This window comes from Hemicordylus capensis, chromosome 3, assembly GCF_027244095.1.
Source record: "Hemicordylus capensis ecotype Gifberg chromosome 3, rHemCap1.1.pri, whole genome shotgun sequence".
NCBI classification, from domain to species: Eukaryota; Metazoa; Chordata; class Lepidosauria; order Squamata; family Cordylidae; genus Hemicordylus; species Hemicordylus capensis.
In genome coordinates this window covers 39,873,151-39,891,999 of record NC_069659.1, presented here as the reverse complement: position 1 = coordinate 39,891,999, position 18,849 = coordinate 39,873,151, and the positions used below count along the sequence as shown (strand labels likewise).

General features: G+C 44.5%; 1 protein-coding gene across 7 annotated transcripts in view; it reads left to right on the top strand.

The window, feature by feature from the left end:
- Positions 1-8,077: 8,077 nt before the first annotated feature.
- The window catches only part of SLC7A1 (solute carrier family 7 member 1), a 69,789-nt gene continuing 59,017 nt past the window's right edge, over positions 8,078-18,849 (top strand). The window contains exons 1-2 of one of the 7 annotated variants that reach the window (XM_053312200.1): positions 8,078-8,900; positions 9,899-9,976. The gene's annotated coding sequence lies outside the window, so the exon portion shown is untranslated. Of the gene's footprint in view, positions 8,987-9,898; positions 9,977-18,849 lie in introns of all 7 variants that reach the window. The other 6 variants (XM_053312203.1, XM_053312202.1, XM_053312201.1 and 3 more) reach the window with 6 other exon arrangements.

The window sequence follows — 18,849 nt, the reverse complement described above, 5'->3', positions numbered from 1 at the left end:
TGCCTTTCAGTATCTTCCTATATTGCTGCTGCTTGATATAGGTGTTTCCCATAGTCTGGGAAACATAGCGGCAAGGATTTGAACCATCAACCTCTTGCTCCCTAGGCAAGTTACTTCCCCACTGTGCTATTAGTGGGGGAGCGAAAAAAAACCTCAAAAAGCCCTTTTCGTTTTTAGCAGTATGTTTAACATTCTACAATGCGAAAAACTCTCCTGGTAAGTTGCAGCAAAACAACCATGAGTTTCCATAGCCAAAATAAAAACAGGCAGGCAGCAATAACAAGTTAAGTACATTCTAAGTGGAGGAAATGTATCTTAGCTACAATAAGAAAGGAGATTAAAACAAAGCGAGGGCCTCAGAAAATGTGAAAGCACCTAATAATGGCAGCTGATGGTTCTTAAAAGTAATCTAAATAGCATCAGGACATTCCTTTTTGCTTTGAGCTGTTCTCATAAAAGATTACAGATTAAGAAAAGGGTGTGTTTGCTACATGGCATGTTCAAAAGAAATTGGAGTTCTCAATTAGTACCAACAGGGATATATGCAACTGCTGCTTTAGTCTGCCTTGAGCATTTAATGATATATTCACTTTTAGATTAAGAATAATATTGAAATACAGCAGGTACGAGTCTTTAAGCACATCAGCAAAAAATGCAAGAGTATAACCCTCGTATTCAGTGCTTAAGTGAAGGGGCGGAGCCACCATTGGGCGAACGGGTTCAAAGAACCCGGGACACCACCAATCAGGTGCTGTGAGCGTGGCCCCAGACACACACCCTGCGTCTGACATCAGCTGCGGGGATGTTATTTCGGTCCCAAACCGGACTGCGAGGCACTGTTTGGAGCCAAAATTGGCCCACGCTGTGTTGGCAGCGCAGCCAGAGTGACTCTCCCTGCATTAAAGGCAGGGAGAGCCGCTCCTGGTCTCTCTGCCAAAAAAGGGGAGCTGATTGATCTCCTTCCCAAACGGGGCCACGTGGCTCTGTTTAGGAGAGAGATCAGCCCACACTACATTGGCAGCATGGCTGGAACAGCTCTCCCTGTCTTTAAGGGGCCCTGCGTCTGATGTCAGATGCAGGAGGTGGGGCCAGGGGGTCACCGTGGCGGCTGCACATGGGCTGTTGCTGGCCAGGCTACATTCCTGCTTAAGTGGAAGCAGTGGCTGACATCTGGCAAACAAAGCATGTGTGCTTGGGGTCCCGGCAGGTACCCAGTACTGTATTAGCCTCCAGGTTATTCCCCAGGTCAGGGGTAACTCTGGTACGTCTAGGTTGGAGTAGCAAAGGGGTGGCAAAGGACATTATTTGGAAAATGAGGACTTTGCTTTACATTAATTATAAAGCAATTTTTTAAAACTGTAAAAAAAATTACAGATGCAAGTTTTGAGCAGTATAGAAATATTTCAAATAAATAAATAAATAAATAAATAAAACGTTATTGCAGAGGTAAGGTAATAAATGTGAGTTTGTGTTTATTTGTCGTTAAATTTTTATACTGCCTTTCATTAAAGAAATCTCAAGGTATTTAGGGTTAGGTTTATTTACCTTATAAATGATTGTTTGCTTGGCATTTTCAAACATATTCAGAATATGGGCCAGATTCTTCTTAGAAAATACAGTCTTCTAGTCTGCTTTCCAGGCTAGTTTTCTCTTCTTGTACAAGACCATAGCCTCATCTAGACATTATTAGGGGAAGCCAGAAAAGAGGATGAAATCCCACCTGGTGTATCACTCGCTCTCCCCTGCCAGGCGGGTCTGTCACACAGCTATCATCTGAAGAGGTGAAGGCTGTAAGCATGATGGAGGGTGCTTCTGTGAGTGGGAGGTTTGGGGAGAGGAGAGCTGGTCTTGTGGTAGCAAGCATGACTTGTCCCCATAGCTAAGCAGGGTCTGCCCTGGTTGCATATGAATGGGAGACTTGATGTGTGAGCACTGCAAGATATTCCCCTCGGGGGATGGAGCCGCTCTGGGAAGAGCATCTAGGTTCCAAGTTCCCTCCCTGGCTTCTCCAAGATAGGGCTCAGAGAGATTCCTGTCTGCAACCTTGGAGAAGCCGCTGCCAGTCTGTGAAGACAATACTGAGCTAGATAGACCAATGGTCTGACTCAGTATATGGCAGTTTCCTATGTTCCTATGGGTGCAGCACCTGCCCAGCAGGGAACAGTGTTTGGCAACTGGGCAGAACTTCTGCATCTTTTTCAGAAGCTGTACTCTAATACAGGCTCCTTCTAATAATGTCTGTATGAGGCTTATTTGTCAGGAAAGACTGGGGCAGAGAGAAAGTTCAGTAGCTGGCCTGCTGAAATCTACAGGGGAGACAACCCTGCATCCCTCCCCTGCACACATGGCCTTACTCAGCCCAGTTCCTGCCCAGGAAGGAATCCAAGGAGTTGGGTTGGTTCCTGTGGGAGATTGGAGGAATGTCCTATCTACCTGGTGCCCCGGGCTTCTGCTGCTTGTTCTGGTGTAGAGGAGTGAGTGAATGAGGCTTTTTAAAAATAATAATTAATTCAAGCTATAGGGCCATAATATATGATGAGTGTAAAGTTCCATTCTGGTAGATGGGGGAGCAGGAAACATTTGTAGAATATAGAAGTAGCATCTGTTACTCCTTGGCCCAGATCATCTAGCACATACGCTGTTGCAGAAGAGAGCTTAGACTGCAGTGTGCTCCCCATGCCCCGGAGTGGCTGTGTAAGATCAGAAAAATGTTGCATGCTAGCGGATCCAGGGAGTGGCATGGAGGCTAGTACTGCATGCCTGCAGGAGCTCAAAGCACACAAACTTGGTTAATCAAGATGTCAGTCAGTGAGGCTGTTCTCATGTGCACCCTTTATTTAATTATTTTATTTATTTAAAACATTGCTACCTCGCCCCTCCAGTACACTACTGCTTGGAGTGGCTCACAACATTTATAAAATAGATTGTGAGCCCTTTGGGGACAAGGATCCATCTTATTTATTTATTTATTTATTTATTTATTTATTTATTTATTTATTTATTTAATCTATCTATCTATCTATCTATCTATCTATCTATCTATCTATCTATCTATCTGTGTAAACTGCCCTGAACCATTTTTGGAAGGGCGGTATAGAAATTGAATTGATAATGATAATGATGATGATGTGCACACACAGACATCATTTACGTGATGATGACACCTGCACGATGCTGGGAACAAGGAACTTCCAGTTTCCAAACAGGAAGCCCATGTAAGGCACTGCTTGTAAGAATGGACCGTGGGGCTGTTTGTTATGGATAGGGCTGAACTGAGGCAGCAGGGGGCAGTGGAGGAGCGATGAAGGGGCAGCTAAGACCTGCCTCCTTCTGTTTAAAGCACCCACTTGCCGCTGCCCTGGATGTGCACAAAATAATTCGTTCACATCCCTAAAGTTGTCCCTTTAATTTTATGCAAACCCAAATTGCAAGTGGCTTACTTTTATCAAGCAAAAAATGAAATAAAACAAATGGGATAAATCAGACAAAATGAAACATGGCTGATATAGCCTGAGCAAGAACAATATTCGACTATAAATGTTCAGACTAACGGCCTGATTCTACACATATTTACTTGGAAGCAAGTCTCATTAATTTTTAGTGAGATTTTCTTCCTAGGATGTGTATACAGGCAATTTTCAGCTGCAATCCTGAGCTCATGAACTGTTGAACTTAATGGGACTTTCTTCCTAGTAAATATGCATAACATTGGACTGCAAGAACTATTGTATTACATTTCCGCTTGAATTATTATAATTATGTTGCTTATTCACTTGGAGACAGTACAGAAAAAGCATATTGTTCTCACGTTTGAATTCAAAACAGATGAAGATGATATATAAACAAACAGGTAGGGGTTCTTTAGTGTACGGATGTTGAAATGACTAACATGGTGCAAATCCCTCAACAGAATAATGTGGCATACTCACATCTTGAAGCCTAATTTGATAGGTTTCTGTAGAGCAGAAATGGGCAGACCTAAGGCTTGTGGGAGCTACTTATTTTTTTTGCTGGGACCTACAAGCACAAAATGGCAGCTTGGGGAGGTGGAGCCAGTCACAAAATGGCAGCTTGAAGACTAGGAGGAGCCAGTTACAAAACAGCAATGTGTACAAAAATTTACACCTACACCTGGGATTTTAATATCAACCCCATCTTCCTCGAATTTCTGTAGAATTTTTCTCAGGACAGCAAGAGAGGCTGCTTTGCAGAAGAAATGGGAGAGAAAGTAAAAGCAGTCCTGATCACTTGCAGAAAGAGAGATTAAAAATTGTCAGCCAACCAACAAGATTTGCATTATTGACTAGAAGGGAAGGAGGTCCAAAGGCCTGGAGAGCTATTTCAGAGAATCCCAGGCTTATCCGGAGCTACCTAATGCCTGCCCCTGATACAGAGGGTTGTTGCTGCCCAAACTTGCACTGCTGCTAGCTAATACCATTCTATACTATGTATTACCAGTCAGCATTCCATGGTCTACAGCTGGCATCCCCAAACTGCGGCCCTCCAGATGTTGCTGAACTACAACTTCCAGCATACCCAGCCACAAAAAACTGTGTCTAGGCATGCTGGGAGTTGTAGTTCAGCAACATTTGGAGGGCCGCAGTTTGGGGATGCCTGGTCTACAGTATGTGCCTTGGCAATTGCTACACAAATGTCTGAGTTAGCATCCATGGTTGTGCACTGGTGCAGTGGGTGGTCTCCTTAACTTGGATAACCTTGTGCAACGCTTCCTTATTGAACCCTGCAATTGCAAGCAGAACCAGGAAAAAATGTTGGCAGCTCTAGCCGCTGTTGGAAGTGAGATACTGTGCTCAGTGGCAGCTCAAGACCTCTGTGTGCCTAAGGGAAGGCACCAATGCTGTCCCCTCTGTATTCCCCCTTTCCCCTTTTTAAAAGTGGGGCAGACAGGTGTATGGCTGCTTCACTGGCATCCCAATAATCTGCTGTCTGAGGTGACTGCCTCGCCTGGCCTGATGGAAGGGCTGCCCCTAGTTGGCCTACATGGATCAGAGCAAACCACTGTTCCCTGTAACAGAGATTCCCAGAGGTTGATGACTACAACTCCCATAATCCCCAGATGAGGTCATTGCAGCTGAGAATGCTGGGATTTGTAGTCAACAACATCTGGGGATTCTTGTTAGAGGGAACATTGGAGCAAACCTAAACAAGACAACTCATATCTCTTCTTTCTTTGATACATTCATTCTTACATTACATTCTTAGATACATTCTTACATGTATCTTTCTTTGATACATTCATTCTTCATCCGCTTTAACTTCTATTCTCAGTGGGAGAAAAAGTTAACTAAAGAGGGAGCAGGAATGCAGCTCATGTTTATCCCTGTGACCAGTGCAGGATGTCCTTCACCTTTACTGCTGGTCCTTGGTTCAGTGAACCACAAAGGAAAACTTCCTCTCCAGGAAGGAGAAAGGATTTTATCAATATGCGACTTGATGTCTTTGATATTCCTTGAGGAGGAATTAACTTCTGTGTATTAAGCAAGCCAGTGATTGAGCAATTTATTTATTTAATTTATATACCTCTTGACTCCAAAGGCTCCAGGCAGTTCACAAAAACAAAGACAAACAAAACCAGCTATTAAAAACAGGAATTAAAAAATTAAAAACATTCAAAAATTACAGCAACTAAAAAATATAAACAGCAATTAAAAATTAAAAACATTCAGAGATTACTAAAAGAGCCTGGCTAAAAAAATGTGTAAGGGTTCTTTTGAAGGCTGGAAAAGAGTCACCTTAAGTGGTGCAGTGGGGAAATGCTTGACTAACAAGCAGAAGGTTGCTGATTTGAATCCCCACTGCTACTATATCGGGAACAGGAAGCAGAGATATAGGAAGATGCTGAAAGGCATCATCTCATACTGGGTGGGAGGAGGCAATGGTAAACCCCTCCTGGATTCTACCAAAGAAAACCCCAGGGCTCTGTGGGCACCAGGAGTCGAAATCGACTTGACAACACACTTTATCTTTACTTTAAATATGTTAAACCACGAATGTTTATAGGGAGTGCATTCCACAGCCTAGGAGTAACTACAGAGAACGCCTGCTCCTGAGTCACCACTAGACAAGCTGGAGATGGAGCTCTGTTGAAGATCTTAATGTGTGGTGGGGATAATGCAGAAGGAGGCACTAAGGTAACCTGGTCCTAAGCTATTTAGGGCTTTAAAGGTATTTGTATTTTGTCCAGAAACCCATTGGCAGCCAATGCTATTGCTTTAAAACAAGCATAATCTGGTTTCTCAGAGACACCCAAGACCAATCTAGTTGATGGATTCTGAACCAACTGAAGTTTCCAAACTACATACAAAGGCAGCCCCACATAGAGCGCATTGCTGTAGTCAAGTCTAGAGGTTACCAGAGAATGCACCACAGTTCTGAGATCATTATCTTCAAGGAACAGACACAGCTGCTGTATCAACCAAAGTTGACAGAAAGCACTCCTGCCCATAGCCTCAACCTGAGAAACCAGAGTGAAGCCTGGGTCCAGAAGCACTCCCAAGCTAGGTACTTGTTCCTTCGGGGAGAGTGCAACCCCATCCAGAACGGGAAGATCTATCACGTCTCTTGAAGTATGATCCCTTACCATGAGTACTTCTGTTTTGTTTGGATTCAGCTTCAATTTATTATCCCACATCCAGTCCATTACTGCCTGTGGCAGGCATTTAGGGGGGCTATGCCATTTCCTGATGAAGCTGACATGGAGAAATAGATTTGGGTGTCATCAGCATATTGATAACACCCTGCTTGGAATCGCCTGATGATCTCACCCAGCGGTTTTATGTAGATGTTAAAAAGCACCTGAGATAGGATTGAACCATGAGAGATACCATACAATAGCTCTTGTTTCAAAGAACAACTATCTCCGAGTGACACCATCTGAAATCTACCTGAGAGAGGAACAGAACCACTGCAAAGCAGTGCCACCTATTCCCAAATCTCCCAAGCAATTCAGAAGGATACCATGGTCAATAGTATCGAAAGTTGCAGAGAGGTCCAAAAGAACCAACAGAGTCACACTCCCGCTGTCTGGTAGAGATAATTCATCAGGCCGACCAAGGCTGTCCCCACCCCATAGCATGCCCCCTTTTAGCAGGGGGAGAGCAGCTGTCCTTATCCAACCTCAGCACAGCATCTCTAGAGTGGTTGTTGCTGGGGTTTACCAAATGTTTCTTTTTAGTCTGCATGTCCTTTTGGGGGAGGGAACCATCTTTTTTATTTATTATTATATTCATAATGGTGTTAGGTTGCCCTAGGATCGGGGTGTGTCACTACCGCCACAGTGCATATCTTTTTATTCTTTTATCTTGCAATTAATATTTTAAAAGCATTTTAAAATGTTCATAGGCAGCAACACTGAAGCGGATGTTGACCTGGATAGTAATCTATCAATAGCCCTATATAAGAAGAGTGGGATAGAAGTATCATAAAAATATATTTTTAAAACTCTGCAAGCACACATCCAGGGAATATTACACATTTAAAAATCTCCTTTAATGCCAATGGGATAGTTAAGCACGTGCTTAAAGCATTCCATTGAACTCAACGAATCTTCAAAATGAAGTTTAGAATATTTATAGATTCCCTTTCAACAACAAGTTCACAAAGTTGCTCTTAGCTTTTGCTAGATCGTGTGTTAACATTATTTTAACTTCATCGTCCCTGACCCTGATCCTTTATAGAGGTCGTCTGGGACAAGCTACAAATCCAAAACTCAAGTTTCTCAACAACTGAGCCAAGACAAGAAAGGCCACCAGAATCACATCACACATTTCAAAGAACTTCTCTCTCTCTCCCGTCTCGCCCCTTAGAGCGAGGGTGTTGTTACTCGAAACGTTTTCCTGCGCGATGCGGCCGCCTCTGCAGTGTAGCTGCGTTCTCTCTTTACCCTTATTAGAGCCTCTCCCGAAAGCGTTATGATGACGCTGGAAAGCAACAAAGCCACGAAGCTGGGCTCTTTACCTCCTCCCACGCACCGCCTCAGGGTGTGCGCGTAAGTGAGGCGGCGGCGGCGGGCAAGGCACAGCTGGGCGGGTCACAGCCCTGCCCTCAGACACACGTTTAGGCGGGAACGTGGACGCGAGTTAGAAGACTGCGCTGCGCGCGCGTCGGAAGCGGGCTTCCGACCTTCTAGTCTGTCCACATACGACAGGAGGAGGAGCTCCTAGTCTCTTCTACACCAGTAGCGCAACGAGCCCTTTTCCTCCCTGAGGTCTTTCTCTTTCTCCCTCCATAACCAGCAAGCAGCAGAAGGTTGCCAGTACTGGCCTTGGAGTGTCCAGGAACTGGCATCCATCTCCCTCCGGGTGACTTGCTGAAAAGAGTCTGGGAGGTTTGAATGATTTGATACTTCGAAAAACACTAGGGAGGAAATAGTCTCGAGTAGCAGCAGCAGCAGCAGCAGCTTCAAAGCCAGAACAGGAGGCAGCACTGCCCGGCTTGCCCCTATGCGGCGCGTCTTCTGTTTCTGCTTTGCTCCCCACCACGCTGTACTAGCTGGAGAAGGAGGAGGAGGAAGGAAGGCGGGCTGGGCATGAGTGACGGTTGAGCCGCTCCCCTCGGCCGTCATTTGCCCCGCCTTCCACCCCCCGGGGCTCTCTTCATTCACTACGGGAGGGAGGAGGAGCCCTTTCCCCAGAGCCCGGAGGGAACGTAACGCAGTCGGAAACGCTCGTTGTATTCATTCTTGCCAATCTTCGCCGGCAGCAGCTGCTACTTCTTTGCCTTCTCCTGAGATCGCACCAGCCGGAGGACCACGCGCCACTTTTCCGCTCTCGGCACCCTTTTCCTCCTGCTCCATCCGTTTGTTCCTCCTGGCGGCCGCCGCTGCTGTCTCCTTCACCGCTTCCCTGGAAACTTCACCGGATTCGGGCACAAGAGAAGGAGTGAGTGAGTGAGCAAGCAGCGTAAGCAGGAATCCGGTTTTCTCTGGCAGCGGCGTGTCCCGGCTCTGCCCTTTCTTTCTCCTCCGGTAACCTTGCCTAGGATGCCCTGAGCGGCGGGAGAGTTAAAGAGTGCGCCCACGGGGGAGGCGGGCATAGGAGGATGCGGAGGCCACGGGCACGCCACGCTGGTTCTCCTCCTGCCAGCTGCTTTCTTTTCTCTCCAGATGTTAGGGCGGGTGGGGTGGAGGGGATTTGGCTTGGCCTGGGCTTCTAGGAACAGCAGCACCGGTCGACATGTGCTTCGGCGCCCAGCCACATGCCAGCCTAGGAGTCCATCTTGCAGCGTGGTGCATGATGCAATATTTATAGTAGTGAGAGGTAAAGACGGAAGCGTGCGCCCTGCCTAGGTAGAGCGAAGTAGGGGACGTGCGGGCCGGCTCCGGGGTCGGGTCTCCCCTTCCATCTCTCCCCACCCACCTTTTCCCAATACGGTCTCCACTGGGCATGCGATCCTTTCCCTCCGGAACTGCAGAACACAGGCACTGATCGGCTTGGGGAGGAAAGAAGTCCTCCTGTCGCTGCCTTACATGGTGCTTTATTTTTGTTCACGCGAGGGCTGGTTCTATCCCCCTTGTCTTCCGTTAAAGCATCGCGGCTCTCCCCCCCCCCCCGCTCCGTTGACATCGCTGGTCTTCGGTGCTTTAGCTGGGGAACTGACCCCCCACCGTTAGTTTCTCCCTGTCCCAGCTGATGCGTTTTGCTCTTGCTTTGGCTCGGAGTAGTCGCCTGATGCAATTGACCTGAAGATTAAATCAGAAGCGAGCGATGAGCCTGCTATTTATGGTAAAGCTTGTCCATACCTAACCTTCTGAGACCGACATGTTCCAGGCCAGCTGCTCAGTTTCACGTGCTTAGTCTCTTTCTTAGATATCGGTTTATTTTCATCATTCTCTCTCTCCCCCCCCACCCCGCCCTGTGTTTTTTCTCTGTGTAACCAGATAGCCGTTTTGGCATCCCTCAGTCTTCCTCTTATAAGAAGGAAAAAGCAGAAGACAAGCAGTTGCTAGGAAGCCCAGGTAAGGCAAAGCAGGCAGTTTGTGTCTGCCTAGCAGTGACTTCCCCTGCCTTGCTTTGAAGAAACCAAAATGGAAATTTTGAGTCTTAAGTTGGAATGCATGGAAGTAGCTTGTTTGCTTAAGTGTGTAAGGGAAATTGTGCATATTGGGGACAGGAAGGCTCATTAAGATATTATTGAGGGTGGAGATTGTTAATCGGCCCTCCTGCCTGATTGCTTTTTAACTAGTTGTTGGCATTATTGATTGCTACAGTACAAGCAGAATAGTGACAAAGTTGGCAATTCTAGTCGCTGCTAAAAGCAGAAACTACGTGAGGTTTGCTCTGATCCAGCAAGACAACTTATACTTGTTCTTTTTTACATCCATTCAGTATTACATCTGTGATACAGTACTCTTTTAACTTTTGTTCCAGGACTTGACAAATTTTCTTTGGATCTAGGAGCCAGACAGTGGACTCTTGGATAACATTGCCAGATTGAGTAACAGACATTGTGGAGGCATGGGTGTCTGTCCGCAGGATTTTTTCCAGGGTGGGGCAAAATATACACCCATGCCCACTTACTTGGGAGTAAGCCTTGTTGAATTCAATGGGACTGGCTGAGTTTGGTGGGAGTACCCCCCCCCGCGCTCCCTCCAGATGCCCATATTTGGAGGGTAAATGGGCTTCTCTTTATCCCCTTTTATTTTTTTTAACATTTATATCCTGTTCTTCCCCCAAGGAGCCCAGAGCGGTGTACTACATACTTAAGTTTCTCCTCACAACAACCCTGTGAAGTAGGTTAGGTTGAGAAAGAAGTGACTGGCCCAGAGTCACCTAGTTAGTATCATGGCTGAATGGGGATTTGAACTCGAGTCTCCCCGGTCCTAGTCCAGCACTCTAAACACTACGCCACGCTGGCTCTTTGCAGGTAACATTCTTAGAACAGAAACAGGGCTGCCTGGGGCAAAGAAATATTTTATTAAATAGTTCCGTCTCTATCCATCTAGACTCCATGGTTAAATTTGTTAACAATTTGTTAAGCTCTGTTCTATTCTTGGTGGAAGAAAGAGTTAAATAAGGAGGGATAAAGAATACAACCAATACTTTAAAAGGTGTACACCTCATTTGGTGACCAGCACAGGATGTCCTTCATCCTCTTGGGGTTTTGGGTCAGTGAAGCAGGAAGAGCAACCTGTTCTCTAGAAAGCAGAGAAGATGATATCAGTAAGCCCGAGACTTGATATCTTTGATATGCCTTGAGGAGGAACTTACTCTTGTGTGTTAGGAGAGCCAATATAGTGGTTGTACTAACCACTGCAATTGCTGCAATGAAAATAAATATATCATATTAACTGACTGATATTGGAAAGATGCCACATATCATAAGCAGAAAGTGTTGTCCAAATTTCCATCAAATTTCTCCAAAACCGCTGAGTCAATCTGTACTAACAAGTTGCCATTTGAAAGCCTGTGTTGGGTAGGCAATACTGGTGCAGTTTAATTTAACAAAGGATAATTTCAGGGGTAACGGAATCAGGCATGTTACCATTTTTTCAATGACTGTAGACATAAGCATATTTTCAAGTTGATATAATATATACCCACTGACCAGAGAATGTCTCCTACTTAAAGGCCAAATTTTTACAAAAGCCTTAAATATTATAGATAGTATCTGAAACATGCATAACACATAAGTATCAGAATCAGAAGTGATGTCTAAAAATTCTGGTTCCATTGCAAGCTGTACTACTTTGCACATTCCAGACATTATCTATAATATTTAAGAGTTGTTGTTTTTTAAAATGACCTTATAGTAGGAAATGTTCTCTTGATGTATTATATCAACGGGAATGGCTACAGTCATTGAGAAAGTGTAACATGGCTGATTCTGTTACCCTTGGAATTGCCTCAGAGTTGCTTATGGTCTTTAGAATTCCAAAGGCTCAGTTGCCAGGCCAAAGGCTTCTGTGATATCAGAACACCGGCTAATGGCAGCCAGAAGAGCCAGAGCTGTCTGCCTCACTGTGACATCTAAGCTAGTTGCTGCTGGATGACTCTCCACTTCAGGGAACTGGGTCATAAGGTTTATATGGCCATTCTATAGTAGGTCAGACTGGCCCATCTAGCTTGGTATTGTGTACTGGGATTAGCAGCAGGATTAGTCCTGCTATGTTCTTTAACTGAAGATGATGAAAGTGGAACATCCTTCATTAAAATATGTACCCCTTCCCTGTTATAGCTCATATGTGAGCATACTTGTTTAGAGAGGAGAATTGGTCTTGTGGTAAAGGTAAAGTGTGTTGTCAAGTCGATTTCGACTCCTGGCGCCCACAGAGCCCTGTGGTTTTCTTTGGTAGAATTCAGGAGGGGTTTACCATTGCCTCTTCCCACCCGGTATGAGATGATGCCTTTCAGCATCTTCCTGTATCGCTGCTGCCCGATATAGTACAGTGGGGATTCAAACCGGCAATCTTCTGCTTGTTAGTCAAGCATTTCCCCACTGCGCCACTTAAGGTGATGGTCTTGTGGTGCAAGCATGAATTTCCCCCTAGCTAAACAGGGTCCACCCTGGTTGTATTTGAATGGGAGCCCACATGTGAGCACTGTATGATATTCCCTGTAGTAGATGCAAATCGTACACATAGGAAATGTACTGCTGTACATGTGCTGAACATAACATAAAAACAGTACAAAATACAAAGAAGCTGCAGCAGAAACAATGATGTAAAAGCCAAGATTTAACATGCTTTCTAAAGCCTGATGGAGACTGAAGAGCGAATAGCCACCAGGAGAGCATTCCAGAGTCTGGGAGTAGCAACAGAGAAGGCCCTGTCCACGTGCATGACAAACGAGCCTCCCTCATTGTCGGCACCCGGAGCAGAGCCCCCTCAGATGACCTTGTCAAGTGGGCAGTAACCCTTGGGAGCAGGCGGTTCCTCAGGTATCCCGGGCCCAAAGCGTTAAGGGCTTTAAAGATCAAAAACAGCATCTAGAATTGGACCCGGAAACAAACTGGTAGCCAGTGCAGCTCTTTCAAAATGGGTGTGATGTGCTCCCCCTGAGCAGCTCCAGATAAAACCCTAGCTGCCGCATTTTGCACTAGCTGCAGTTTCCGGATATTCTTCAAGGGCTGCCCCACGTAGAGCTCATTATAGTAATCCAGCCGTGATGTGACTAAGATATGGGAGTTGTAGCCAAAAATAGCTGGCGGCCGAAGTTGAGCAGGCCTGGTGTAAATAATAATGAGCTAGATAGACCAATGGTTTGACTCAGTATATGGCAGCTTCCTATGTTCCTAGTTTGTGTTCAGTTTAAAAAAAAAAAGATTAGGCTTGTTTTCACTGTCAGTGCTCTAGTTTTTTATTGGAAAAAACCTTCGCTTGACCTGATTTTGCTTTGCATAAATGATATTGCAAGCAATATTAAAGGTGTTCCTCTCTTCTTAGATTGCTGCTAAAGGATGGAAGTTTTCTTAAAACGAGAGTCACTGAACAGGAGGAATAAAGTAGTGGTACTCTTGAAAAAAGTGTGGGTACTCACATAACATAAGAAAGCCCGTGTTGGATCAGACCAAAGGCCTATCAATCCACCCTCCCTCTTCCCACAGTAGTCAAATAGATGCCTTTGGGAAGTCTATAAAGGCATATGCTCCTGTCTTAACCCATAGCTGGTATTCAGAGCCTATTCCTTCTGGACTTGAAAAGTAGCATGTAGCTATCATGACTGGTAGCCACTGACAGGCTTGTTCTCCACAAACTTGTCTATTCCTATTTAAAAGCAGCCCTTACCATATTTTGTACTCTATTCCATAATTATGCATTATTCCATTCACTAAGTATATGCTGTTAGAAGAAGTACTTGCTTGTGTCCATTGGAAATCTGCCAGTCAGCGTCTTTGGATGACCTTTGATTCTTGTGCTTGTGTGAGTGTCAGAAGCTTCTCTCTTTCCACATCATCTATCTATATATTTAATAATTATCTTGGCCGGCATGCATGCCCAGGATTTGGTGGCGGAACTCTCGTGACATTGTGAGAGTTCCGGCATTAATAATGGAGGTGGCCCCCCGCCTGGCTGAGTGAGGAGGAGAGGGGAACAAAGCGGCGGCGGGCAGATGGGTGGGGGAGAGAAAAAACCAGCAGCGGTGGGGGCGGGGAAGAAAACGGTGGACGGCAGGTGGGCGGGCGGGAGAAAGCAGCGACTGGTGGGTGGGCTTGGGGGAGAGAAAGCCGGGGGTTGGGGGACTAGAGGCGCAGAAGATCTGTGCCTGGTTCAGCTAGTCATATATAGTTTTATAAGCCTCGGTCTATCTCACCTTTAGTTATTTTTTTAAACTGAAAAGCTCTCAATGCAAAAGAGATACACCTTTCCTTGTAGGAAAAAGTTCCCGTCCCCTGTTCATTTTGGTTGCTCTCTTCCATTCCTTTTCCAGCTCTACAGTATCCTGTTTGAGATATTGTGACAAGTAACCAAGACTTTCCACAGATGTGATTCCCAGCCTCCCTTCCTGTCTAGCCACATGGTCTCATTCACAGAAGATGAAGTCTTAGAATGGGAGTGGCCAACCTGAGGCTCGCCAGCCATTGACTATAACTCCCATCATCCTCTGCCGCAATGAATTGTAGTTGGGGGTGGTGAGAATTGTCGTCCCAACCAGTGTTCCATGTAACAGACAATTCCAGATGCTGTTGACTACAACTCTCGGCATCCCAAGCTGCAATGACTTTTGGCTGGGATGCTGGGAGTTGTTGTCAACAACATCCAGAGTCCCATGTTAGAGGGAACACTGGACCCAGTGTCTGCTAGAGAGCTTCAGGCTGGCCACCCCCTCCTACAACATTCTCACTTTACTGAGCCTGGAGCGTGGAAAACGTGGGAAATGAGCAGTAGAACAGTGTGTGAATTGTTTCAAGTTAAGAATCTTCCTTTGCAGGCTCCATTACTCTGTTTTATTGCATAATTATGGGCCTTTTATAACTATTATTTTATAATTATGGTGTAATTATATGAGAACAAGCTACCAGCTTTGTTTACACTTGCCTTTTCAGGCCCTTTGCCTGTAGTCACTTTCTTAAGGCCCATTCACACTGCTTTGCTCACTTAAGAGAAGTTGCATTAATGAGCAAAGTAACACGTGAGCCAGTACTCTGTGCACTGTAGTTCCCAACAATGTCCCTGATCTCCCGTGTTCTTGTTTCAGAGTGTACAGTGTGGCTGAAGGTGCTGAAACTATGATCTGTGACTTATACATCGTGTTAGTTGAACAAATGGAGCTTCTGTATACTGTCGGTTGTATGAGCTGTGCACAGGAGTAACAGTGTGTTCTGCTTCTATTATATTGGTGTGTGTCTTCAAAAAGAGCTTCAAGGGAGAGGGTGTGGGAGAAGACAAACAAGGAGATAAGATGATAAGCCAGAAAACTGGATGAGGCACTCAGGCAGGTCAATGCAGATGAGTCTGTAACAATGCAATGGTATGGAGTTGCTCTTCCAGTCTTAAAAGTAAAGCATAAACCCATTTTTGCCTGCTTATATGGAATTAACTTTGAGCAGGTAGACTCAGTTGTGTTTGCCTTCCTAATTAGCTGCTTTGGCATTCTTTGGTGAAGGTAACTCTCCATAGTTAGTTTTCCTGTCTCATTAGCTCCTGCTGAGTCAATGTTTCCAATTTGGCCTTTGATTTTTATTTCTTTTCATGCCCTTGTTTTGAGACTCCACCCTGCCCCCCCTCCCCCCCGCAATCCACAACAGCATTTCAGTTGACGGAAATCACTTTGGAACTCATAATCCTTGTATGATATGCCAACTGGATGGCGGGCAAAGCTTTAAAACAAAGAGATTACATCTCACTGTTGCTCATTCTCTCTCTCTCTCTCTCTCTCTCTCTCTCTCTCTCTCTCTCTCTCTCTGCTGAACCTAGTTTAAATTGCTGAAAGTGGCAGCTGTTATATGGAATAGCTCAGTTTTATTTTGAACTTTTGTGCTTATGTATAAAAAACTGCCCTGGTCATGCACTTAACTGTTTTGCTTCATATGCTGGCTTACTGTTTACTACTGTTTGAAGTGGCTTAAGCCCTGTTCATATTGCGTTGAACACATGTACAATCTGTGTATAGTGTACACATGATGCTATTACTACTACAAATATTTATATGCCAGTTTTCAACAAAAGTTCTCAAACCAGTTACAAATCTGTACAGTCATTCAGACATTATGTTCAGCAAATGTACAGCAGTACATTTCCTATGTGTATGATTTGCATCTACTACTGTGTCTGTTCTGCTCTGTAACTTCTGCTGCTACTATGAATCCTTGTATACTGCTTTTCAACCAAAGTTCTCAAAGCAGTTATTTTATGCATGTGCAAGCATTCACACATCATGTTCATCGCATGTACAGCAGTACACTTCCTGTCTGTACCCTGCATTTGTACCTCAGATCTGTAACTCAGGCCTCACTTCTAAGATGAACATATGAGCAATTGATCACATAAAATCATATACATATGTACAGAAACTCCAACAGGGCTTATGAGTGGATTCCACATGGTGGCTTGATATGTAGACCATTCCTACGAGCTTGATACATACAGAGCCCTCCCATGTCCTGTCCATTTGCTTGTGCTGGGTATGATTTAAAACCGCCTTCCTCAGTCTGAGTGTATGGCTGCACTGAGAAGCACTTCATTTCATGATGAACAGCTTGGTATAAATGTTGCATTTGTGTCCTCCAGCCTTGCCCTTTTGCAAATATATGGTCTTATATATCCTTATATTGGATATAAATCCAATGATTTACCCCTCTGAACTTGCTTTCCGCTACTATTGACCTTTAGGTAACTCTTTCATCTCACTAGGGAAAAAGGAATGTTCCTTGATATCTTCAGCCCTTTCGATTATGGAGCCATAAAGTTCCCTGGGAAACCATCTGTTAGTTTCATGGTTTTTTTCCCCTATACTAAATTAGAAAAGTGATTGAAGTTCTTATTTCTTGTTAATGACACTGACTGACATCCAGGGCAGTCTTCTGGTAAAAGGAAAGGAAGAGGGAGGGCATGACAGATAACTTCCACACTACTCTTCCAGCTGCAAAGCCTTGGCTGTGCAAGAGGGAGGAATGAACTTTGACAATTCCTCTGCCTTCAGGAGTGCCCTGTGTCACCGGAATTATGTCCCTAAGGGTTGTGTCCCTCAGGGATACATTTTCAGGTGACACCAAGCACTCTAGAACCAAACTGAACAGTTAAAATTTGCTCTTCTCTTGCATGCCCAAGGCTGCACAACCAGAGCAGTAGTGAAGAAGCTCTCCCTTGCGCTGGTGTGTGCCTTCCTTTCCAGCTACCTGCTGATCTGGATGTTGGCCACTAATCTTCCTGAATTACAAAAAACCTTGTAGTTGCTTGGCATAAAAAGTTTGTGTCTCGTGATTTTTAATAATAGTGAGACATTATCATTAAATCATGGTGCTTTTTGTTAGATGTTGACGTTTTAGCTTTTTAGATATCAGAAATGAATATTTTTCACTTCACTGTTTCCCAGTGAGTAGGACTTATTCACTGGCTTGCTCCAGTTTTACTCTTGTGGATCTTGCTGGATTCATTCCAGTGGCAGTTGAGTGCTGATTTGATTAACTTCTCTTCCTGTGCTTATTTTAAGATGCTAAAGAAATGTGTTGTGAGTGAAAGACTGTGCAGGAAGAGAAGAGAACAGGAAATAACAGAAGTGGCATTTTGTCATTGAAACATTTCAACCCACTAGTTTGAATTATATTTTTAAAAACCTTTTTTTTTAAAAGCAGGAAAAGATGGCAGTTCTTTTACTTGAGTGCTTTGTTCTCTGGTAGCACTGTTGTAGTAGATTGTGACTGTGTTAGGAGAAGGAATAAGTATAATGTTGGAAGGAACACTGTACCTTTAACAAAACAATAAGCCATGTAAAGGATTGAGTTTCTTGCTTCCATACAGACTGTGTGCATACACATACTATTCAGCAATTGCTGTTTCAGTCTGTATCTTCCATACCTAGTAATTAGTGTAGCGGTTCCGTATGTCTCCTCCCATATCCATGGACTACTAATCAAGAAAGGTGTGGTGCCCTTCCCATCCTCTCTTTGTCTGCTTAACAGCACTCAGCAGTAGCCTTCTCTTCCTAACAACCCTTATCTGGCTGTACAGATAAGTCTGCTTTCTCTGTATTGCCTTCCAACCAGTTTTTGTATATATATATGGGAGGGGTTCTGTTGCTCTTAAACATTTCTTCTGCAAAGCTATCAGAGCCCTGTTTAGCCAGGTCTCGCAACGTGTGTGAGAGAAAGGCTTATTGCTTAGTACTGTAAGAAACAATTAACTGCTAAGGAACCGAAACTAGAAGGCTTTCCATTTGCCTCCATAGGCCTTTTGGAAACAGTCTGTAGACTAGCACTAGATATATTTTGCCAATGACTGAAACATCTGGATTAGGCTTGCTTTTCTCTAGGCACCCTTGCATTCAAGTCTCACTGCTATTTCTCTCTAGTACAAGGGAGTCATGTGAGGTGAATAAATGCATAACCAGCCCATGGAGCTTCAGATTTCAATAATAAATACAACTACAGCATTCACATCAGTGGTTTTATTTGCACATGTATTGGGCCACGTGAACCTGGTTCTGAAGAAAGACACTGGAGGTTTCTGGTCCTTCATGCTTCCTAAAGTCTTGAACATAAGACTTGGTGTGGCTTTTCAAATTCGCTCTTGAGCTCTGACTGTTGTAGCTGCTGAGAGAAACTACTAGTTGGTGGTCATGCTGTACTTGTTTTGGAGATGCTGAGAGGCTAGCTTTTTATGTTAGGCGAGAGAGAACATTTTATTTATTTCTAAATCTTACTAATTGCATTATCTGGAATAGTAGCAACCAA